The sequence below is a fragment of the Trachemys scripta genome, chromosome 9 (assembly GCF_013100865.1).
Source record: "Trachemys scripta elegans isolate TJP31775 chromosome 9, CAS_Tse_1.0, whole genome shotgun sequence".
NCBI classification, from domain to species: Eukaryota; Metazoa; Chordata; order Testudines; family Emydidae; genus Trachemys; species Trachemys scripta.
The window spans coordinates 61,654,899-61,679,552 of record NC_048306.1 but is presented as its reverse complement, the minus strand read 5'-3'; the positions used below and the strand labels follow the sequence as shown (position 1 = coordinate 61,679,552).

Genomic DNA, 24,654 nt, shown 5'->3' with positions numbered 1-24,654 from the left:
GGCCGCTGGGCTGGAGGGGCCCGTTCCTGTTGCCGAGGGCCGAGCAGAGCAGCCGCGGGGCGGGGGTGGAAGCTGGGAGCGGCCGCAGGAGCCGGGAGGGCGGTGGCGGTGCTGATCCCGCCGCGCCGCCGGGGGCAGCAGAGCGGCCGAGGCGGGGAGCTGGGCGCAGGCCGCCGCCGCCGCCGCAGCTGCAGGGCGGGGAAGGGCCGCTGCGCAGCACCGCGGGGCGGGGGAGGGGGCGAGCGAGAGACCGTCAGGCAGCGTCTCGCGTCGTGCGCCTCCTCCAGAGCGCCAGGGTGGGAGCGGGCACAGCCAGAGACGCTAGCGACCCGCCGCCCGGCCGCGGACCCGACCCTGAGAGGAGGGAGGCAGCTGCCGCCAGGCCCCGTCCGCGCCGCCTCATCGGCAGCCGAGCGAAGGTACCGACGCGCCGCCGCCGTAGCTCCTCCGCTCCGGCTGGGCTCTGCCGCCGAGCGCGGGCCCGGGCCGGGAGAGGCGGCGGAGTGGGGCTGTTGGAGCCCCTGAGGACAGGAGCGTCTGGCGCCTCTTCTCCGCCCCTTAGGCCCCGCGGAGGTGCGGGGGGCTGATGTGGAGTCCCCCGCCCCTCCCCCCTTAGGCCCTGCGGGGATTGGGGAAAGGGGGAGGCTCCTGTGAAGATCTGCTCCTCCCCACCCTAGGCCCCGTGGTGGGGAGCGGGGGAGGCTGGTGTGAAGGTCTCTCTGGTCTTTTCCTTCCTGAGTATCTGAGTGAGGAACTTCACCTGGCTCTGCCCAAAGGAGATCTGGGCACGGGCTCTCCTCTCGCCTCCCCCAACTCAGCCTCTGTAGGGGCAGGCCCAGAGAGCCAGTTCTGTGTCTTCAGTTTGAGGACAAATATCGCGGGGAGGGTCTCCATGCCTCACTAGCTGCTGCTCCTTCTGTCGTGGCTTGATGTTGACACGCATTGTTTCCTCTTCGGATCTGGGGTTTGAACAAACTTCCTGTTACAAAACCAGTGGAGACAAAAATCTGCTTGTCAGTGTCTTGTGAGAAAATGATCTGTCTTAATGAGACCAGGATATGCTTCACGTTTTTAGCTGTGGAGTATGAATTAATTAGGAGTATGAATTGTTGTCTAAATGAGGGGAAATTAGTGGTCTTGCTAGTGAGTTGATCTCCCAGGGCAGTAATGATGAGGAAAAAGAATAGTATAAGTGACTTCACCTTTGCAAAAGTGCACCACACAGAGGCCCAGAGTAGGCCAATATACAAAAGATAAATGAGGCCTTTCAGTAGTTGGGCTGTTCTAATATGTATAGCTAACAAGGCCAGGGCCTATTTTTTTTTTTTTTAGTTGCTTTGTACTGAAATAGTAAATAGTGGGGTTGAGCTCGGGAATGCTGCAAGGGCAGGTGATAGAAAGGGGCAAAGCCCCCTCGCATCCTGACACATTGGGTAAAAATTTTTTCCTGGGCTGATAGGACTGTTCGCTCCTTCCTGCTTGTGAACTGACTTAATTGACTTCTTGGACACAGAGAAAATAAATGAAAAATTAAGTGCCATGAAATCACAGCAAATTTCCATTAACACTTTCAGTCAATACATTTAAAGTAATTATTTGCTTGTTTTATCACTTTGTAGGCTGCAGAATTGCTGTTTGTTAGCTCGCAAAGCTGATATTATTCAGTAAAATTTAGGGAAATGTTTGGTAATTTTTTAAGAGTTCAGCCCCAAATGGAACCCATGATTGAGGCTGATAATCACCTTTACTTGGAATGCTCAGTCCCTTTCAAATTAACAGATCTGAATCTAGGACATTTGATTACAAATTTGTTTTAGATTTTAGCAGTTATTAATTGAGAGGTTTTTAGCTTTTACCGGTGATCTAGCTCTGTGCACATCTTGAATTGCTTTGTATGTGTGGATTGGTTTTAGGACTATTCTGAAGAGGTTGAATGAGAACTAATGTTGTTTATATTTAATTTGTATGGTGCCTTTCATCCTGAAGGTTCCTCAAATGCTTTACAAACTTAACGAATTGATATACAAACTATAACAGGGACCACTTCATCCATCACTGAAATGGAGCCACTTCTGGGATGTAAAACGGCTACTGTTTAACAACGCACAGCAACACTGCACAACATTTTAGGATGGAACTGAAGAAGAATACTGTTTCCAAATGAAACCACAGGGAGAATTTTAGGTAGGCAAACTAATTACCTAAGTTAGAATTTGGTTAGGACACCACAGTATTCACCTCTAATTTGGTTACATGCTTTTTGATATTTATTTATATCTTTATATTACAGGAGACTGACTCGTGTGTGTGTGTGTGTGTATGTATATAGATATATAATATAGTAAAATCTTCTAATGTGACAATTTCCAGCACTAGGGCCTGATCCTATAGTCGTAGTAGGACTCTATGCAGGAATAACTTTGGGGTGTGAGAGTAACTTGGCAGGACTGGGCCTTTACTTTGCAAAGTGCTCCCCTAAAATCTAATGTGACCTAACATTTTTGTGGAAGGGAATTTTTTTCATCTAGTTTTGTCTAAGGGTACATTTTGGCTTTTTTAACTAATCTTTATTTCTGTGAAAAAATGGTAACCTAGTTGGAAATTTATTTAAAACCTGTATTTTACCTTAAGAAAATGACATTAATTAATTAGCACAGCCAGTGCAAGGAAAAAGATTAAACTGTGGCTTTGCCACTTTTCAACTTCTTTAAGGCAAGAGACATATAATCTTTTAAAAATAATTATGTAAAATGTGGATCTAAAAAGGAACTATGCCATTTACAACAAAATATTTGAAAATTATTAATATTTTTACTTACTTTTCAAAAACTCCAATGCAGAGTCCTATGTTTTTCCTTGCAGCAGTTTAGGGTATCATCAGGAAATGCATCTCTTTATAGTGTTTAGGTGTTTATGAGGTCATAAACTGTTACAGAAGAAATGCAATAATACTCTGAGCTATTCAGAGCCAAAAATATACTTTAGTTCACTTTTAAATACAGAAAGTTTCTCATTTAACAGATGGGATCAAAACAATATATATTTTCTTTATAATACATATTGATGTGTATTTATGTATGGCTTTTCTAGTTAGAGGGGTTTAACAAAATAATAATGTGTAAATTAGAATAAGCAAATTAGTTATTAGTATCAGAAGTACCATTTGACAATTTATTTAGACTTCCTGTATAATAGTACAAAACTTACCTGATCTTTAAAAATAAAAATCACAAAAAAAGTCCCACAGCCCTACTTGTGCTTGTAAGATTGTCTGTCACTGACTTGCTATTATAAGATAATTGTTTTTTACATTTAGTTCAGTAATAGTCTTGTGACATGAGAAGTGATTGAGCCTGTCAGCCAGCATACAGTTGTTCTTAAGATTTTCTTTTTTTTGGTGAACTGTACTGTAATCTTGTTGGTAGCATGATGATAGTTTAGGATTTCTCTCTTAGTAGATAAAGTACCCCAGCATAAGATGAGATTGTATCTTATCTTACATTTCTGGTAACATTATAAACTAGGCCCAGACAAAAGTGTATTCCGAATGGGGTGTAAATATGTCAAGAAAACTCCACCGCTTGGAATTCCCTGATTGCTATTGTAAAATGTTTATTCAGGAGGGGAATGACATTGATCTTTCCCATTGTCATCAAAGTTATTCTGTAGCTTCTCATTAGGTAACTGGTGCTAGTCAAACTAGACCTTAGTTTTATGGTGCTGTGTATTGTGCACTGTCTGTTTGGTTCTTCAAGATCTTTTTGAAGGCTAAAATTAGTAGGCTGTAACCCCTCCACAGAGGTCATTCTAAATCATGAAAGGGTGTTTTGGTTTTTTTTTGGGGTGGTGGGGGGGAAGGGATTACTATTTATGTATAATAGAATTAGATCCAGAGCCGAATAACTTATGTTTTAAGTATATCGAGGACTTACAGCTAAACTTTTATTTAGGATCCTCTCTTTAAAACTTAGTAAGCTCTGTAGTACACTTCTGGGTTTCATAAAGTGTAGGTAAATTAAGAGAATTTTCTGCCATAAGTAGAATTCTGGTAATGATATTTTAATGTGGTTAAGGTTAAAAGAGTGATTATTGAGAACACGTTATGATTGCACATATTTATTCTGAAGATCTTTTCCAAGACTTCTCTGCTGTTTTTACTAACAAGAATAAGGTTTTATCATTGTCTGCACTAAAAAATTAATAGTAATAGTTGCAGAGCAGCCAGTAACACTGTCAGCTGTGCTCAGACTCCAGAACTTTTATTTTGCATGGTGTATGTACAAAGCAAAATCACATCTTGACTTTCAAATATAGAATATCATATGTACTCATTCATAAGCCGATTTTTTTTTTTTTTTTTTTACTAAAAAAGGGAAGCACCAGAGAAGGGGGTCGGCTTATGAATGGGTATAGAGAAGGAGAGATGGGACACAGCCCCTCTCCCAACAGAGGGAGCAAGGAGAGGCAGCACAGCCAGAAGGGAAGAGGCAGGGCCAGAATCTCTCCACTTCTGGGCACGCTGTTCTCCCCCCCAGCCTCCGAAGCAGCTGCAGCTCCAGGGCTGGCAGGCTGCAGTCGGGCCACTCGGCCCTGCCCCCAAGAGCAGGCTCTGGCCGTGCTGCCCTGCCCGCCGGAGCACGCTGGAACATGCTGCGGCCGCACCGCCTGGTCTGGCCCACCGGAGCAGGCTGTGACCGCGTTGCCCAGCCTGCCGGAGCAGCTCCAGCCAGGCCAGAGACATCCTCCCCTAGCCCTCCCCAGATAAGGTGGGAAGGGATGGGGAGAGTGTGGGGGTCCCAGGCTACGGGTGGGGTCATCTGGGGGGTGGTCACAGGGGTTACTCCCCTGACCCCCCGGTTCTGTCAAAGTTTGCAAAGGTTACACCCCTGAACTATAGGGTCGGCTTATGAATGGGTCATAAAAAAATTTCCATTTTTACTTATCCCTCTTGGGGGTGTCAGCTTATAAACGAATAGCCTTATGATCGAGTATATACAGTAGTTAAAAACATCTTGCAAATTTCTATAAGGAAATTGCAGAATGAATATGGACCAAGTGATGTCATGTTTAATCACTCTTCTCGCTAATTTACATTTTAATACCAGATATAATAGCAATCCTGACTACAGGATTTGCTATCCAGGAGTGAAAGCTTGGTTTGATTTTAGTGTGGGTGTCCTTTGTATCTAACTTGAATCCATAAAAACACCTAATTTTCCCCTGCTATATTATCTTCCGCCATACATTGCTGTGGCTAAAACACACACATATACATATATGCATGCAAAGCTTGATATTTTTCTTAGATGCACCAGAGCATGCATTATTTGAGTAAGAGAATTATTTTTGAAAATTACCTATTTGGTTAGGCACCTAACTCTCTGTGCACAATATTATGAATGTTTTAATTGCCCCCACTATCTCTTCAAACCTCATAGTAACACTTACGTTGTACCTGTTGTACACTAAGAGTTGTCTCTGTGTTAATGAAACTTAGTTCTACTCTAATAGGAAGGAGGAAAGCATAATAAGAAACACACCAAAAATAAAGGTGAGTAAGGTGATGTTGTATTGGCTTGCCTTAATAACCTGGGCCAACTGTTTAATACATGGGTGCCTAAAGTTAGTTTGCTGTATTTGGATACCTAAATAAATGGCCTAAATTTAAAAAGTTATTGAGATTCCAATAACTTAAATTGGAGTCATTTGAGTTGGGTACCTCTGTATCTAAACAAATTTGCACTCTCTCCCTATATTACCTCATAATGAAATAACGTATTAACTTATCACCTATTCAAATACCTTGTATAAAGAGATGAATTAGGAATGAACCAAACAGGAAGCAGATACACATTCAGTGTGTCCAGGAATAACCATTTTCATTCCTCAGAAACAATTGCAACTTTTTTTTTTTTTAAGCAACCTCAATTCAGGAAGTAATTTTCTTATTTTAAATAAGTACTTCAACCTACATTCAGATTCCACAGTTTTGAGTGTTTTAGCTAGTACCCTATGTGTTCATAGAGCATTATAAAAGTGTCCTGACCGATAGATTTTAAACATGCAAAAAAGTGTGTGGTCTTTGGATATAATTCAAACTTAGTTACCTCTTGAAAACCTGTAAAAAGGGGAATGACATTTTTTTGAGGAAATACCTAACACTGTAGCTCACCTGTCCATGTAATGGTAACATTATAATCTTCCAATAAAATGTCAGCTTTGATGGCAAGTTATTTTTAAAAGCACATTAAGTGTGTTATGTTGTTTTTCCCCCCATTAAAGTCTCTGCTGAAAAGTTTAATTTAGCATTTTTTAGTTGTTTCAGAAAACTGAAAACTTATATTTAGTACAAAGATATTTAAACATATCAGTTGAGAGCAGTGGGACTCAGAGAACGGAGTAGTAAGAGATTTTTCTAAGTGTAAAAAAACTACCTTCTTTGGCTAGATTGAATTCTTAAAATTAATCTTAAAATGTTTTTGAGTGCATTTTTCTTTGTGTTCTGTACACAAATTACTCCATATGTAAAATAAAGGGTAACTTTAGTGCTTTTGGTTACCGCCCTGTTGTATATCACTTCTTATCAGCAATGCTAACAAATATTAAAGTAGTTCATTTTGTTACTAAAGGAAGTGTGACCAGCGGTTTGTTAGTTAACTAATGGAAAAATAGATTTCAAACTCTTAATAAAGGAGCGTACTTAGGAAACAGTAGAACTGAGACTCAATAAAGGGCTTAAAATGTCTACTTTTCTAGTGTGTTGAGGATGAATATTTGTGGGGGAATAATACATTTATTTCCATACAAGTTCAACCAGTTTCACATCTTCACAGATTTGTTTAGTGGGTAGATATGTAAATCTCTATTGATACCTATATTAAGGCAAATTATCAAAACTGATTATTATGATTATTATTTATTTCATAAAAATTATGAAAACAGATATTCTTGGAAATTTAGAGCATGAAATCTCCAATTGCCATTGGTGAGTAGAAATCTTTCTCTGGCCAGTAGTGGGGCCTACACAATCAATTTAAATCTAACAAAATAAATTTCTGCAGAACTTGTTTACACTTTTTAAAAGAAAAATGTATTTTAGTCTTTATAACTATAGAGAACCTTTCAAATATAAAAGGATACTTTTCTGTCTTCCCGAGGCTTCAGTCATCTTCAGTATTGCTTTTTTCTTTACTAATTTGATCCAATAGCTCACCTGAGAATGCTTGCTACTTTCTATAGATGAATGGATTTTTCAAGCCCTGGTCCTCTGGCTGATAGGTTCTTTCTAGTATTCGTGTTTGGAAGTGCAGAGGAGACACAAAAAATCCCCTCCCTCGCCCCCCATCATTCCCCCGCCAAACCCCCCTGAAATGGAACTATTAGTAAGGTTTCATATAGTGATTACTATGTAGATACGTGTGCTGACAGTACTTCAGTACATCCTGCTGCGATGGAATCTCTGACTGTAGATGTGACTAAGCAGTTTCTATATAGTTGCTGCTGCAATTGTATATAGGAACTAAAATGCAATGACATAGTCAGATGAAAACAATACATGCACCCCTCCACGTACTAGTTCTCTTTCCTTTTAAAGGAAGGCATCAAAGCCTACAGTAAGGAAAAGCTAATAACCTGTTATAGCTTATAAAATATACCTGTATTTAATATCTGTACCTTATGGAATATCATCCTTAATAAAATATGCTTCACTTACAGAATATAATTCAGATTTGTTTCTAAAATGTGAGTGATTTTCTTTCTCTTTTAAGCAGAGACAGCCCAAGTCTTCTGATACTGGGCGGGGGGAGGGGGAGGAGGAAGGGCAGGGCAGAGTGAGGACAGCCAGCTTCAGCAGTGTTACTGAGCATGCTCAATACAAGCCAAACAGCAATCTGGGATGAGGTGGGGCACGTGACCCTGCATTTCCCCCCACCCCCCAAGCATCACCTCTGCTTTTAAGTAAGGAATTAACATGGTCTTAAACTGAGTAAAACACAAACTGGCACTGAGAAGCTTTTCAACACACCTTACCAATGCATTGCACTCCGAACCTGCAACACCTGCCATTCCAGTCCTAAATTTTTCTCGAGCAGAGCTTGGCAATAATTCAGAATTGTGTATGGGGAGCTGTAGGTAATGTCCATAGGGGATATGATCTAGACTATCGCATTTTGTACTTGACACACAGAGCTGCATTAAAAGAACATTAGGAATGCAAAGGCAAGCACTCAGAAGTTAGCAAATGGCAGAAGTGGTATTGCCGGTACAATCTTAATTCAACCCCCCTTGTGCTTTTTCAGCCTGAAACTGTCTCCAGTGAAAACATAGTCTTACAGAAAGTCTTACAGCCAACCTTCACTATAATATAATAAAACTTGGTTGAAAATTGCCTATCAAATAATTGCAATAGCAGATTTCAAATGATGTGATAGAACAGAAGACGTTTGGAGATGCAGCTAACAAAAATGCTGCTAGTTTTTCATGTTTATCTGTCTGGAATGTTGGAGCTGATCAAAATATCTTTCTGTGGTAGGGTGATTGCTGGAAATGAAGGCTGAGGTTAATATTTTAGATTGAAGGTTTATAGATTAGGTAGTGCATGTCACTTTCTGGTTCTCTCCGTTCTCCTCGATTTTGTGAGTGTTCAAATAAGGTGTAAGATTCCTCTAAACTTGCACTTTCATGTGGTATTCCATACATGCTGCCTTGCCTTAGCAAGAAAGTCATGCAAAATCCTTATTAGTGCAATATTGTCTCTGCTCTTACCCAAGCTTATTTTTAGTGGCAGAAACAGAATGAAATTTACAGTCAGACAAGAAATTGATGGACCAAACTGAAATTAAAGCTCCATGCTTCTGTTTACTGATGATTTTTAAATGCATAGACACCCTTCTAAATGTATAGGCGATACATGTCTATCTTACAGTTAGTCCTAACTATTAAGATAACTTGTCCTATCACACAAGAATCTGCAGGCTCCACTCTAAGCAAGATATGTTTATTAAAACTAATGGCTACCATTGTATTTAACTATTTTCCTTTCCATGAGTTACCTTTTCCTCAAATTACAATGAAAGCTGTCTGTCAGATACGGAATTTCTTTTAGGGAGAATAAACTATTAGTTGCATACTACATAAGTATTTGCACAGATACAATTCCATCATGAAATCTGTAAGCAGAATAGAATAAGGCTTGTGAAATTCTTTAAAAATGGGTTTTGAGAAGACTTATTTCTAGAATGTATTTTGAGGCATACTGTGCAAATTATCAAATGAAAGCTCTTTTAGTGAATTGAGAGAACTGAGGTAAGCCTTCAGGGACAGAGATGGTGGCGAGTGAAGAAATGATAGCAATTGTTGGACTCAAGATCCTAAATTTGTACCTTTCAAACACAGCACTGATCTATCACTTCTACTGACCTAAACTTGAAGTACCTTCTTAAAAATATGCTAGAGCTTTGTAAATAGGTGTTGCTCTAAAAATTATTCATATTTATAATCTCTTAGAAAAGCACTACATTGAAACATCAATATCCAATATTAACCTATAATTGAAATTGAGTAATATTTAAAATGTATTAAATTTTGTAAGTGGAAGCTATATTAGAGCCATGCAAGCACTTTATAGTTAACATTGCATCCAGTTTCCATTTGTTATGACTTTAAAACCACTCTAATAAACACAAAGATTGTTTAGGTAGTTTGGTGAAGTTAGGCTATGCCTAGAAATTAAGTATAAACTGGAAAAAAAATCACAATTTGAGATTTTAAGGCTTTGAGTATCCTTTTCCCTGCAACCCAGGGAGGGCATGGGGGAGATAGCTCAGTGGTTTGAGCATTGGCCTGCTAAACCCACGGTTGTGAGTTCAGTCCTTGAGGGGGCCACTTAGGAATCTGGGGCAAAATCAGTACTTGGTCCTGCTAGTGAAGGCAGGGGGCTGGACTCAATGACCTTTCAAGATCCCTTCCAGTTCTAGGAGATGGGATATCTCCATTTAAAAAACAACAACAAAAAAAACCCCTCTTCCATAAGAGAGAGAACCCTGATAGACCTCAAATTTTCTGCACATCATTGCAGAAGGGAAGTAAACTTTGGAAAATGTATGCTGTTAAATGGGGGAGAAGTTATTGTAGACCTTCTACTGTAATGAGCCAGCTTCATCAGCAGCTGGGAAGTTACTGGAGTTCCAAGACTGATTAACTTTGAGAGGTGGAACATTTGCCCCCTGCTCCTCCCCTTCCCCCCAAGGCTCTGCTGCCTGGTCTGGCTGGAAGCTGAGCTGTGGTAAGAGCTGTCAGGGCGGCTCTTGAAACAACCTGGGGTGACTATATGTCCCATTTTTAAGCCCTGCCCTGGATGTCCCAACTTTTTTGGCAAAACTGGGCATTTGTACCATTTGTTCTTGCCAACGGATCATCAGTTGGCAAGAGCAAACAGGACAAAAGGCTACTTTTGCCAACTTGTACTTGTCTCAGGTAATTCTGCTTAAAGGATTTGAAGAAAGAAATATGGCCCTAAGAAAACTAAGAGATTGGCGAGACAGTGAGTTGCTGAAGTCCTTTCAGGATGCCGGATATGTGTGTGTATATAAGTCAGGGGTAGGCAACCTATGGCACACATGCCAAAGGCGGCATTCGAGCTGATTTTCAGTGGCACTCACACTACCTAGGTCCTGGCCACCGGTCCGTATTTTAATTTAATTTTTAATGAAGCTTCTTAAACATTTTAAAAACCTTATTTACTTTACATACAACAATAGTTTAGTTATATATTATAGACTGATAGAAAGAGACCTTCTAAAAATGTTAAAATGTATTACTGGCATGTGAAACCTTAAATTAGAGTGAATAAATGAAGACTCAGCACACCACTTCTGAAAGGTTGCTGACCCCTGATATAAGTAATCAGTTGAAAGGCAATTTTTTTACATTATCTGTTGATGTCAGTCCTTCCCTCAAACTACCATTCTACATAGAATGGAATGCTCTTTAAGATGCAAGGTGTGCAGTTATTTTGCAGTAAATACTTGGGTATAGTGAACTTTTTGGGAACGCTAGGGTGATCTGACATGAAGTTGGAGTTCTCAACTTTTGGTGTGTGACATTTTTCTAAGATCCACTCTTTTGGTCTTTCCTAAATGTTTCTGTCTTTATCAGAGACAGAGCAGCATCTTTTCCAGTGATGGTGGTTCATAGCAAGGAAGTCTATTGGTCTCAGAAGAGAAAAGAGTGGTGCAAGGGTAGAACAGATTTAGAATTACTGATGTGTATACAGCCCACCATAGCCATCTCTACCTTTGCTGTGCCTTTCCTGCTTCCATTTCACTTACCCTGAGAATTTACAATAGAATCAAATAATATTTTCTCTCCCCTTTCACCATAGAGTTGGCTGATTCATTTCAGTTCTGGCTCTGATGATATTCAGTATTCTAGAAGGTAAGATAATGTAACTTGTGAAACTCTCTCTTCTGAATCCCAGTGGAGTAACTTTAATCTTTCATGAGCCACTCTGAATAGGTTGTTGGTGCGGATCCACACGCCAGCCAAAATGGCAATTTAACAAACTCTTTCTACTAAATTGTAATACAACCATTTCTCAACTGGACTGGAGCCATAGTGCTCAGAAGAATATGAAAGGGAGCTTTTCCAGTAAAAGACTCTGTGAGGAAGAGATTCAGTCTCCAACAGATTTTGTCAGAAGAAAAGGAAATTTTTCTTTTGTGGTTTTAGTAAAATATCTGGCATTCCAGAAAGTTTACACTATCAGTCCATTTCAAGTGTTTGTAGTGGTCCATCAGTGAGTATCTGAGTGACTTCCAGATTGATTGGCATGACAAGGTCCCTAGTGGACTTTGTGAAGTCTTCAGCTTTTTTCCTGGCCCTGGTTACAGGAAGCTCTGCTTTGGGTAGGATTTTTTTTTTTTTTTTTTAACATGACCAGAACATTTACTACAAAAGAGAGATCTTGCAGAATCCAGCTAGGAGAGGCCTACAAGGCCTAGGAGCGGCTGCTTGAATTATTCTGAACTCATGAAAGCCTTTTGTGAGTTTTTGAATTGAAAAGAGGAAACTGAGGCAGAGTACCCTGTCCACAGGAGGGTTCTTGGGAGGCAATTGGCCCCGTTGCAATGTCTTTGAAGAGAAGGATTTGAAATGATAGTGGAAGCAGACTGCGAGACAGTTGAGGGACTAGAATATAGGGCACATTCTGTACAAGTTGGTGTTTTTGCATTATTTTCATATCACCTTTAGATATAGAGAATTACAGTAATCTAGCCTGCAGGTGACAAAGATATGGATCACTGTGGCCAGGTCCTAATATGGGAAAAAAGAGCAAAGTTTCTTAGCAAAATGGAGGTGAAAGAAGGCTTTTTTTTTTTTGTCATTGGCACACTAGCTGATAAGTAGGCTTGGCAGGATTTGAGTTTAATCAGTAACTGCCTGTAAACATAGATTTCAGCTGACACACTGAAATGGGGTGGGGGGGGACCCATTTGGTAATAGTTGTCCTTCCTGCAGGGATCAGGTGTCACTGGCTGTGCAGGAAGCCCTTTTCAGCCCCACGGTCGCAGACCCCACTCTGTCACGCATCAACTAAGGGTGCCAGAGATCTCTGCTTTGTCCCACCAGGTCTGCAACCTTTCTCACATGTTGCACCTGCAGGGATTGGATATCATTGGCCCTTCAGCTATGCAAGGAGCCCTCTGCAGCTTTGCTATCATGGCCCCGCTCGCTCACTCACTAGTCAGAAGTGTGGGAGCCATCCCTGGGCAGGAACTGTTCAGCAGTGGGATGGCCTCCCCCCCACAGTCAGGGGTTCACCCTCCTTTTTACAGTCCTGGTATTCTTCTTAGCCTGCTAATTGTCTAAAGGGTCTAGGCTCAGTGATGAGGCAAGCCAGGCACAGAGCTTTAGTGGAAGAAGTGGGGTAGCCTCCTGGCTAGTTGCTTGGTGTGTGTTCTTCCATCTGATCAGTATCACTTCAATCTTGTTTGGATTCCATTTGAAACAGCTGCTTTTCATCCAGGAGGTGATTTCTTGTAAGTATTATAACATTTTAATGGCATTAGTTGCATCTTTGGAAAATGAGATACAGAACCAAATGTCATAGGCATATTGTTGGCAGTGGCTTTTGTGAGTGTCATACTCTCTCATGGTGTAGATTCTGATGAATAGGGGGAAGTAAAGTATCTTTTAGGACCTTATCTGTAAGAAGTCTCAGGGCAGAGGAACAGTTACCCATTACCAGTGTCTGAGCTCTGCTGATCTGAGCAGAAAGTTGATCTCATCATGTCTTCTCACCTGTTGGAAATTTTCCTCCTGCCTCCTTCATCGTTCTTGCGTCCTTCCTCTAGAATTGGCTGAGGAATTGGTATTTCTATTTGATGACGAGCCAGATGGATAACTCCATTTTCATAATATAATGGATCCGCTAGTAACTGGTTTATGGAATATGTGGGATACTATGTTTTTGGATCTAGGGTGTGAGGCAAAAATACAACATTTGCTGGAAAGCAAAGCTGCTACCTGAGATATCATATGATCCCAAGGGTAGATTCAGCAAGCAGAGTCTGTACAGCCACTCCTAATTTTGGATAAGGGACTCTGCTTAAAAACAAAGCAAAATTTAATTGACCAGTTTGCCATTTCTGTTCTCTTCACTGAGCAAGGGCAATGACAAGTGGATAGAAGGATTTCATGGTATTGGCAGGGCCATGACTCCAAGTCTGAGAATAGAAACTTATACGTCAACTACTGTCTCTTGCTTCCTATATGAATCAGTATATTACTTCCAATGAAATGTTCCTTTCAAAGGAAATATGTGGAAATATGTCATCCTTAAATTATGTACTAAGCTCAGTCAGTTTGTCAATTTCATTTTACAAGTGTCAACTACATCTTGGGTTGATGAGAAAAAGTTAATCGCAGAATGGCTATTTTAATTTTTACATTATATTTTCACATGTCTGTCTATGCCACTGTAGCATAGACATACCCTGGGACTGTGTTTTCTTGCAAAAGCACAAAAGTAGTTAGAACTGGAGGCATTAAACTATGCTTTAACATATCAGCTGTAACATATCTGCTGTCTCAGCTAGTCTTAGTTCAGTGTTAGTCATATAGTAGCTGCATCTTCAGCTCTATAGTGTTAATTTTTTTCATGACTGGTTTGCCACAGAGTTGTCTCACTTACATGTTGATACAAAGCCCTGGTCTATACTACAACGTACGTTGGTATAACTGTGTCGCTCAGGGGTGTGGAAAATCCACACCTCTGAGCATCGGTATAGACAGCACTATGTTGATGGGAGGGCTTCTCCTGTTGACATAGCTACTGCCTCTCGGGGAGATGGAGTACCTATGCTGACAGGAGAAGGTCTCCTGTTGGTGTAGGTAGCATCTTCACTAAGTGCTACAGTGATACAGCTCCACTGTTGTAAGTGTAGACAAGCCCTTTTGATGCAATATTTTTTCTTTTAGATTGTTTTCATAGTTGCGAACTTGCAAAGACCTAAGCACTCCAGAGTGTTGGTTTTCAGGCTTCATGCCTTAATCTGGTTTGTTCCTTGAAGTGACCCTACTTCTCTTAAATACTAGTAATGACCCTGTCATTTTTCAGATGAGCTGTGTGGAGAACTATATTGGGATGAACTTAAGAAAATTTAGGTTGAATGTTGGGAAAAATTCCTTTACTGTGAGAGCTACAGGCTGTCAAATAGTCTCCCTGAAGCATTGGTTCTCAACCTATTTACCATTGTTGGCCGCACATGCAGCTCTGTGTGTTATGTGGGCTGCATCCACACAATATATACTACCGTATAGCCATGAGGATGTCACATGGGATGCAGCTGTGTGCTGATTTGGCTGCGCATTGAGAACCCTATCCTGAAGAAAGTGGTGGACAAGGAGAAAGCACTACGTATAGAGTTTCTGGGTTTAGGATTTAACTGATAACCACAAAGTCAGTTTTCACAGTAACATTTTTTTTTTCTTTTTTCAACTTTGGCTATAGTATTATGCCTCTTACTTAAAGACAGGAACTGAACATGTTTTGTTGCATATAGCTTTTCCTGTGTTAGTGAAAGAGCAGTCTTTGAAATTAAAATTATATCTGAAAGGAAAATGTTGATTGAAATGCTGTGGAATTCTTAAAAAGAAAATTAACCAATAATACCCAGAACATACATCTTGAAAATGTGCCTAAAATAAACATATAATTCAAGGAAAAGAATAGCAAAAATGGAACCCCTAACTGTAGGTAGATACCTGTATTTGGCAATGGGATGGGCTAAGATGTCTACTACATCTTTTCCATTCCTAATGTCACTGATTTTGTGACTCCCGTCTTAAGGAAATTGTGAAGGCTTCTAGGACTAGTCTTTGGTTACTGTAGCTAAAAGAAGCTGCCCTTACTAGTTTAAAAGCTCCCAAACATCATAAAAAACAGAACACATTTGAGGAAGGTTTTATTCTTAATACTTTCTTTCTTAGATTGGGACCTTTGATTCTCAAAGCTTTTTCCTGATACAATCAGATACATTTTCTAAATTAAAGATCTTCAAGATTATAAATTGCCTGGAAAGGCTAATTTCCAGTTTCTTTTACTGTGACTTGCATTACAGTATTAAAGTTTTGAAGTAAACTTTTCAAATTGCGTGGTGTATTGTAGATGTTGGTCATCTTTCTTGTTGAGATTTTTGAATTGCCAGTTTGCTTTTCATATGTGAGAGTGATGATGAAATGCTATCAAAATTAAGAACTCAATAATAGTGGGGGATTTCAATTATCCCCATATTGACTGGGAACATGTCACCTCAGGACAAAATGCAGAGATAAAATTTCTTGATACTTTAAATGACTGCTTCATGGAGCAGCTGGTATGGGAACCCACAAGGGGAGAGGCAACTCTAGATTTAGTCCTGAGTGGAGCGCAGGAGCTGGTCCAAGAGGTAATAGCAGGACCGCTTGGAAATAGTGACCATAATACAATAGCATTCAACATCCCTATGGTGGGAAGAACATCTCAACAGCCCAACACTGTGGCATTTAATTTCAAAAGGGGAACTATGCAAAAATGAGGGGGTTAGTTAAACAGAAGTTAAAAGGTACAGTGACTAAAGTGAAATCCCTGCAAGCTGCATGGGCGCTTTTTAAAGACACCATAATAGAGGCCCAACTTCAATGTATACCCCAAATTAAGAAACACAGTAAAAGAACTAAAAAAGAGCTACCGTGGCTTAACAACCATGTAAAAGAAGCAGTGAGAGATAAAAAGACTTCCTTTAAAAAGTGGAAGTCAAATCCTAGTGAGGCAAATAGAAAGGAGCATAAACGCTGCCAAATTAAGTGCAAGAATGTAATAAGAAAAGCCAAAGAGGAGTTTGAAGAATGGCTAGCCAAAAACTCCAAAGGTAATAACAAAATGTTTTTTAAGTACATCAGAAGTAGGAAGCCTGCTAAACAACCAGTGGGGCCCCTTGATGATCGAGATACAAAAGGAGCGCTTAAAGACGATAAAGTCATTGCGGAGAAACTAAATGGATTCTTTGCTTCAGTCTTCACGGCTGAGAATGTTAGGGAGATTCCCAAACCTGAGCTGGCTTTCGTAGGTGACAAATCTGAGGAACTGTCACGGATTAAAGTGTCACGAGAGGAGGTTTTGGAATTAATTGATAAACTTAACATTAACAAGTCACCGGGACCAGATGGCATTCACCCAAGAGTTCTGAAAGAACTCAAATGTGAAGTTGCGGAACTGTTAACTAAGGTTTGTAACCTGTCCTTTAAATCGGCTTCGGTACCCAATGACTGGAAGTTAGCTAATGTAACGCCAATATTTAAAAAGGGCTCTAGAGGTGATCCCGGCAATTACAGACCGGTAAGTCTAACGTCTGTTCTGGGCAAATTAGTCGAAACAATAGTTAAGAATAAAATTGTCCGACACATAGAAAAACATAAACTGTTGAGCAATAGTCAACATGGTTTCTGTAAAGGGAAATCATGTCTTACTAATCTATTAGAATTCTTTGAAGGGGTCAGCAAACGTGGACAAGGGGGATCCAGTGGACATAGTGTACTTAGATTTCCAGAAAGCCTTTGACAAGGTCCCTCACCAAAGGCTCTTATGTAAATTAAGCTGCCATGGGATAAAAGGGAAGGTCCTTTCATGGATTGAGAACTGGTTAAAAGACAGGGAACAAAGGGTAGGAATTAATGGTAAATTCTCAGAATGGAGAGGGGTAACTAGTGGTGTTCCCCAAGGGTCAGTCCTCGGACTGATCCTATTCAACTTATTCATAAATGATCTGGAGAAAGGGGTAAACAGTGAGGTGGCAAAGTTTGCAGATGATACTAAACTGCTAAAGATAGTTAAGTCCAAAGCAGACTGTGAAGAACTTCAGAAAGATCTCACAAAACTAAGTGATTGGGCAACAAAATGGCAAATGAAATTTAATGTGGATAAATGTAAAGTAATGCACATTGGAAAAAATAATCCCAACTATTCATTCAATATGATGGGGGCTAATTTAGCTACAACAAGTCAGGAAAAAGATCTTGGAGTCATCATGGATAGTTCTCTGAAAATGTCCACGCAGTGTGCAGAGGCAGTCAAAAAAGCAAACAGGATGTTAGGAATCATTAAAAAGGGGATAGAGAATAAGGCTGAGAATATATTATTGCCCTTATATAAATCAATGGTACGCCCTCATCTCGAATACTGCGTACAGATGTGGTCTCCTCATCTCAAAAAAGATATACTGGCACTAGAAAAGGTTCAGAAAAGGGCAACTAAAATGATTAAGGGTTTGGAACGGGTCCCATATGAGGAGAGATTAAAGAGGCTAGGACTCTTCAGCTTGGAAAAGAGGAGACAAAGGGGGGATATGATAGAGGTATATAAAATCATGAGTGATGTGAAGAAAGTGGATAAGGAAAAGTTATTTACTTATTCCCATAATACAAGAACTGGGGGTCATCAAATGAAATTAATAGGCAGCAGGTTTAAAACAAATAAAAGGAAGTTCTTCTTCACGCAGCGCACAGTCAACTTACGGAACTCCTTACCTGAGGAGGTTGTGAAGGCTAGGACTATAACAGAGTTTAAAAGAGAACTGGATAAATTCACGGTGGTTAAATCCATTAATGGCTATTAGCCAGGACGGGTAAGTAATGGTGTCCCTAGCCTCTGTCTGTCAGAGGGTGGAGATGGATGGCAGGAGAGAGATCACTTGATCATTGCCTGTTAGGTTCACTCCCTCTGGGGCACCTGGCATTGGCCACTGTCGGTAGACAGGATACTGGGCTAGATGGACCTTTGGTCTGACCCGGTACAGCCTTTCTTATGTTCTTATATTTACCAGGGAATGGGTGAGGCCTTTATGTGCCTGTCTGTATACCTTATGTAGTACAGCATAAAGGTTTTTGGGCAAATGAATGGGTGGAGTAACTTTAAACTGCACACCAGGAAGAAAAGCTAAGTCATAAATCTGTGATATTTTTCTTGAACATTTACAAAGATTTGGGATTTGTTTTTTAAATATTAAGAATAATAGTGGCATTTGAGTATGAAATTCATCCATAAAATGCCTCAAAAGTTGTGATCTATCTTTTTACTGAACTAAGTGTCTATAAAAATGTGCTCGTGTGTGTATTCAATTGCTATGGGCAAAATGTGGGTTATATTTGTTAGGTAGGGGAATCTCTGACACTGAGCTAATGAAGCCTAATAAAAATCTGTGAATTTTCTGCGTCATGGTGTAGGTGATCTTGTTCCTCATCTGTCAGACAAGTAGAATCTTAGAGTCTTTGGTGATTGGAGAGAGGAGTGTGGCTAGTGGGAAGTGTAGATATACTTGGGAGCTGCATTGCTAATTTGATTATTCAGTCTTGTGTTGAATTTACTATGTTGTTTTTTAGACTGACTGTAGTAAATGTGAAATATGTTGGTAAATAATGCAAGTAGGTGATTAGTAGTTGTCCAACATCTGAGTATGAATTCATCTCACTCAACATGCCTAAAACAGACGGAAGAGGTAGGAAACTATAGACTAGATTAAAGTAATGAAAACAGATTGTTCTAAAGTGAAATGTAATCATTGTCAAGCAAGTTAGTATGAAAAAAAGGATTTATGCTCATCTCAACAAGTGCAGAAAGCATTTGATTTGGTTCTCAGAGATCAAATATGCCATTGAACAAAACTTTCACTATAAAAGTAGAATAGAAGAACATTGATGAATTTGATCCTATGAGACATTTTCAGTGATTAGCACCAAAATGTACCTGTGATTATTCTCTTCAACATGAGTTTCATGCAGGAGCAATCTCTGTTATCCCAAAAATGGCAAAGATGAGTTGGTGATTGTTGTTCAATTAGCTGAAAAGCAAAGACTGAAATTTGACAAAATTGCATCCTTTGACGCTAACATCATCTTCTATGTAGCACAAGATGAGCACTTTAAGGAAATGGGGTTGTCATAGTTCACTGCTAGAATATTGTGCAAGTATAATCATGGAAGGTGAGAATTTAATTATTTTTTAAAAGACCTACACTCTGGTCCATCCAGCTCAGAATCAGTGTTTTAGCCCATTCTTATTGTTTTGTTTGAAACTTCTTTCTAGGGTAGGTGTTTATAAATAAATAAATAAATAAAAGCATAAATATTGATAAGGGTATTGGTATTTGAGAGAGAATATGAAAAAATGATAGGTCTAAGTAATTAGTAGACTGGAGTGACTGAAGTATTTGGGAATTACATATAGCTCAGCAAGTTAATTATTTTGAACAATACACAGTTTTGCACATTTCTGTGTTTGAGGAATTAATATACTTATTAACTGAATTGCATAGTATATATTGTTTCATTTAAAAATCTAAAACTTTTGTTTTTTATTTAACTAAAAAGTTTGCTTTCTAATTAAAGAAAATCATAACATTGTGTTGGAATCAATAATTTTTCAGAACACATTTGAGCTCTGGAGGGTTAGCAGACTATTTGTATGGATTATTTGGTTGTTTGTTCAGTATTGCAATAGTCAATATGTGGAACTAGTACTGACTATCACCTGAGTTACATAATGGTCTTTCTGCTCCCTTGATGATGAGCTAACCTGTATAAACTACATCAGCTTTCACTGGCTCTTTATTAAATTTCTGCTGTGGACCAGAAACTGGCTGGATGTGAACATTGTTACAAACAAAACTTAGATCATAATATGTTAGTGACAGCAAATAATAAAACAAGTCTGAACAGTCAAATCAAAACTCAGTTTCTAATTTGACAATCTGTTCCCAAACAGGGTTTATGCTTGAAATCTAATAGTAGCAGATTCCTGAAAGCCATCACTTGCCCTTGTATCCTACCTCCTTTTAAGTCTTCTGTTACCCTGGACACTCAACTTAGTTATTAAAACATTAAGATCACTTTGAACCCATCTCTTCAGTTCCCCTTCACATTCTGTCCAGTACAATGGCTTTCTTAGGCTTGGTTTACACTACAGAGTTAGGTCGACATAACGCAGCTGATGTCGACCTAACTATGTCAGTGTCTACACCACAACCTTGCTCCCGCTGATGTAAGTGCCGTACTACACTGACATAATAACTCCATCTCCATGAGAGGCATAGGGCTTATGTTGGTGTAGTTAGGATGATGTTGTGTCCCTGTAGACACTGCATTACTTACATTGGCTAGTGGCTAAAATTCTTGAAATTGACAAGAAAGGCCCGTAGGTTCCCTACTGTGAACCCTGTGCCTGGCTCACAGCTAAGGCTGTCACCCCAGGGTGAGTGGGAGGCTCCAGCTAGTGCCTGGCTGCCCTCGGGCTCTCGGCTACCTGCTCCCAGCAGGCTGCTGCCTGAGCTCCCTGCTCCGAGCCTGGCTGCTGGCATTGAGAGCCCCAGCTCCCCTGAACAGAAACAATAGCAGTGTGAAAATGAAAAGAATGTCAGTTTCACTGCTAAAAGAACAGGAGTACTTGTGGCACCTTAGAGACTGTTAGGCTCTGTGCTGTGAAATTGAGCCTGCGTGGGGCTCATAGCTGGGGCTGTCACCCTGGGGTAGATGGGGGGCTCCAGTTGTGAGCCCTGGGTGGCTGTCAGTGCCCCCACACTGAGCTGTCAATGCCCCGCTTCAGTTGTTGCAATCGCTCCTGGTGAGGACACACTGCACCGGCAGAAGGAGGATAGTGTGGACACCAACAGCCGACTGAATTACTATAGTGTCTGTAGGTCAACCTAAATTAAGTCAACCAATTTTGTTGTGTAGAAAAGCCCTTAATAGCTGTCACTTACCATTTTTCATTTACAATTCTGTTCTTTGTTAGAAAAGAGGAATTTTTTTTAAATTTACCACCTTTAAATCGGTAACACTGCAAATAATTCATTGCTGCATGAAGCAAAGCGGTAAACAATAATAGCTGGAACAGTTTTTTTTTTTTAAAAAGTCCTGATCGAGACCTTTGGGTGCTACTGCATGATCAATAATTGATATTAGTGTTTCTACCTTACAAGCAGGATGCTAATATTGCACATTGGATGGAGTACAATCATCTTGATGAGGAAAGTAGGCACTTCCAGCCCGAACAGCCATTCTACATGCCTTTCTTGACTGATTATAGATGAAAAGATTTGTAGTGACTTATAAGAAGTATCATTTATAAACTGTATACAGTTATCTGTATACAGTTAATTCATGCCGAGCATTATAGTGGAGTATTTGCTGATTTTAATGTTGTTTACTTTTGCATGCTAGTGTTTCTGCACAGATCGGTTCTATGTCTGATGCTGTTCAATATTTTTATCTGTGATCTGGAAGTAAATATAAAATCACTGCTGATAAAATTTGTGGATCCCAAAGATTGGCATATTGACAAATGATGAGGATAGGGCAGTTTCATACACAGTGATCTGGATTGCTTAATAAACTGGGTTCGTTCAAAAATGCATTTTAATGCAGCTAAATGCAAGCTTGTACATCTAGGAACAAAGAACGTAGTCTTTAATTACAAATTGGAACCTTTTCTCTCTGCTATCCAGGATAAAGTCAAGTGAGGTAGTATCTTTTATTGGACCAACTTCTGTTAGTGAGAGAGACAAGCTGTCGAGCTTACACAGAGCTCTTCAGGTCAGTAAATCTGAAAAAGATTTAAGGGTCATAGTAACCCAACATGAATGCCCAGTGTGATGCTGTGGCAAAAAGGGTCAGTGCAATATTTGGATGTATAGACGGGGAGAAAAGAGACGAGGAAAGGAGGTGATTTTATCTACATAAGGCATTGGCAAGACGTTCTGAAATACTGTGTATAGTCTGGTGACAATATTTAAAGACTACTGAAAGACTGGGAAGGGTACAGAGAAAAGCCACAAAAATTATTTGAGGTTTAGAAAAAAATGACCTCGGCATGATCTAGACACACAAGTTACACTGGCGTAGAGACACCTCTACCTCGATATAACTCTGTCCTCGAGAGCCAAAAAATCTTACCGCGTTATAGATGAAACCATGTTACATTGAACTTGCTTTGATCTACCGGAGTGCGCAGTCCCGCCCCCCCGGAGCATTGCTTTACCACGTTCTATCCGAATTCGTGTTATATCGGGTAGCGTTATATCGAGGTAGAGGTGTACATCTATCGGGGGTGTGCGTATGACTTTCTTGTTATTGACATAGCGATGCTGGTAAAAGCCCTAATGTAGATGCAATTATACCAATATAACAGTACTTCTACTCCACACTATCGGGGTTTGCAAATATAACTATAGTCACAAAATCCTCCTGTTGTATTACAGTGAGCGCTTTAAAGAGTTTAATCAATTTTGCTTATCAAAAGATTGAGAGGTGACTTGATAACTGTTTATAAAACGTTCCAGGGGAGAAAATACTGGGTACCAAAGGGCTCTTTACTCTAGTGGAGAAAGATGTAACAAGTACCAACGGCTGCAAGTTAAAGCCAGACAAAGTCAAATTAAACATCCAGCACAAATTTTTAATAGTGTAGGTGATTAACTACTGAGATCAAGTATCAGAAGATGTGGTGGATCCTCTATCTCTTGATATCTTCAGCTCAAGGCTGGATGCCTTTCTGGTACATATGGGATTTAGTCAAACATAAGTTATTGGGCTCCATACAGGAGTAATTGGGTGAAATCCTATGGTCTGTCTTACACAGGTCAGACAAGATGGTCTAATGGTCCCTTCTGGCCATAAGGTCTGTTACTCCTTGGGGAATTCTGTGTCACTGCGCAATGCAAAATTTGTGCAGAAATTAATGTTGAGTGTGGAATTTCCTTTTTCCTGCCCAGAAATGGGCTGCAGAGCTGCTGGACCCAGCATAGCACAGATCGCAAATAGAAGAGACTGCCGGGAGGAGGTGGGTGGAGCAGGGAGGGTTCCATTTCCCAGCATGCCCTGAAGAAAGAAGCTGGCATGCAGGAAATTCCTCACAAACCTGGCACCCAACATCAGGCTGTGTCTCCCTGTGGATCCCTTGGCTGTAGGGGGGGAGAGGATGCGAGTGCCTGGGCTGGCAGGGGGCCATAACTGGCCTCTTGGGAGGTAGTGGAAGCGTTTGTCTGGATGGGGGCGGTGCCCCCACGGCTGGGCTTTGTGGGGAGGGGCAGAGAAACAGGAACTGGTTTGTCGTAGGGATTTCTTAAACTCTCTTCTTCCAGGGAAGTTTTTGTGTGTGTCTGTATTGTTACAGACATACTTGCTGACAGGTATTTTGAAATAAATTCCCAAAATAATTGAAACTGGAGTGATTAGATGCAAGATTGTAAATGATTGTTTTGTTTTTAATATTGGCTTAACAATAAAACAAAATTAATAAATACATATATAAAGTAATAGATACTTTTGATCAATTTTATAGTGGATAGAAACTAATTTACATTACAATCCCATGTTGGTAGTAAATTAATATCCCTTCTCTTCATTAATATCCCTAAGTGCAGATTTTAATGAGAGAATTCATCAGCCTATCACTGGCAACATATGCAGCATCTTATTGAAAAGTCCAAAAATTGTCTGTTGTGCACATGTATTTTATCCTTTTAGACTCATTATTGTCATCTTTTCTTGTGGTTAAGTCAATCTGTAGATTTTTAACATTGTTTCTAAATAGTTGACTTGATATTAGTAGTTCTGCCTTATTTAAATTATGCTGATTTTAATTTTTAACAAGTTGCTACCTCTTATCTGCTCACACAATAGCAGAACATTTTCTGTGCTTACTCATTAGGCGTTCGGTCTTAACATATCTGTGCAATTGTTATCAAAAGGTGCTTTTTCATTATAGCTACCAAGAGATAACTTGTTTTTCTTGGCCTGCTTCCCTCATTAATTACATATTAAATGGAATACTACCATTTCACCTCAACCTCTTTACCTTTAAATGAGTCAACATAAATTTGATATTTGACACTGTTTTGGTCTATGGTACATTTTTAAAAAGTGACAGACAAAAAAGACATTGTTAAATTAGAAGCCCTACAATTGAAAGAATAAAGTTGTAGGCAGCATTAGAATTTTAGACTATTGTACTTGCCAGATGTGTGAAAGTAGGAATTCTGTGCAACTATATCTTAATGAAATTGATTTCTAGAAGTCACAGGGAAATTTGACAAGTTTGAGAGAACTTTTTTCCCCCTAGAG

At 39.9% G+C, this 24,654-nt stretch overlaps 1 protein-coding gene across 3 annotated transcripts in view; it reads left to right on the top strand.

Moving 5' to 3' along the window:
• The first annotated feature begins 151 nt into the window (after window positions 1–151).
• The window catches only part of CAB39 (calcium binding protein 39), a 59,821-nt gene continuing 35,318 nt past the window's right edge, over window positions 152–24,654 (top strand). Inside the window, exons 1-2 of one of the 3 annotated variants that reach the window (XM_034781111.1) lie at window positions 152–419; window positions 2,038–2,184. The gene's annotated coding sequence lies outside the window, so the exon portion shown is untranslated. Of the gene's footprint in view, window positions 420–1,986; window positions 2,185–24,654 lie in introns of all 3 variants that reach the window. The other 2 variants (XM_034781112.1, XM_034781113.1) reach the window with 2 other exon arrangements.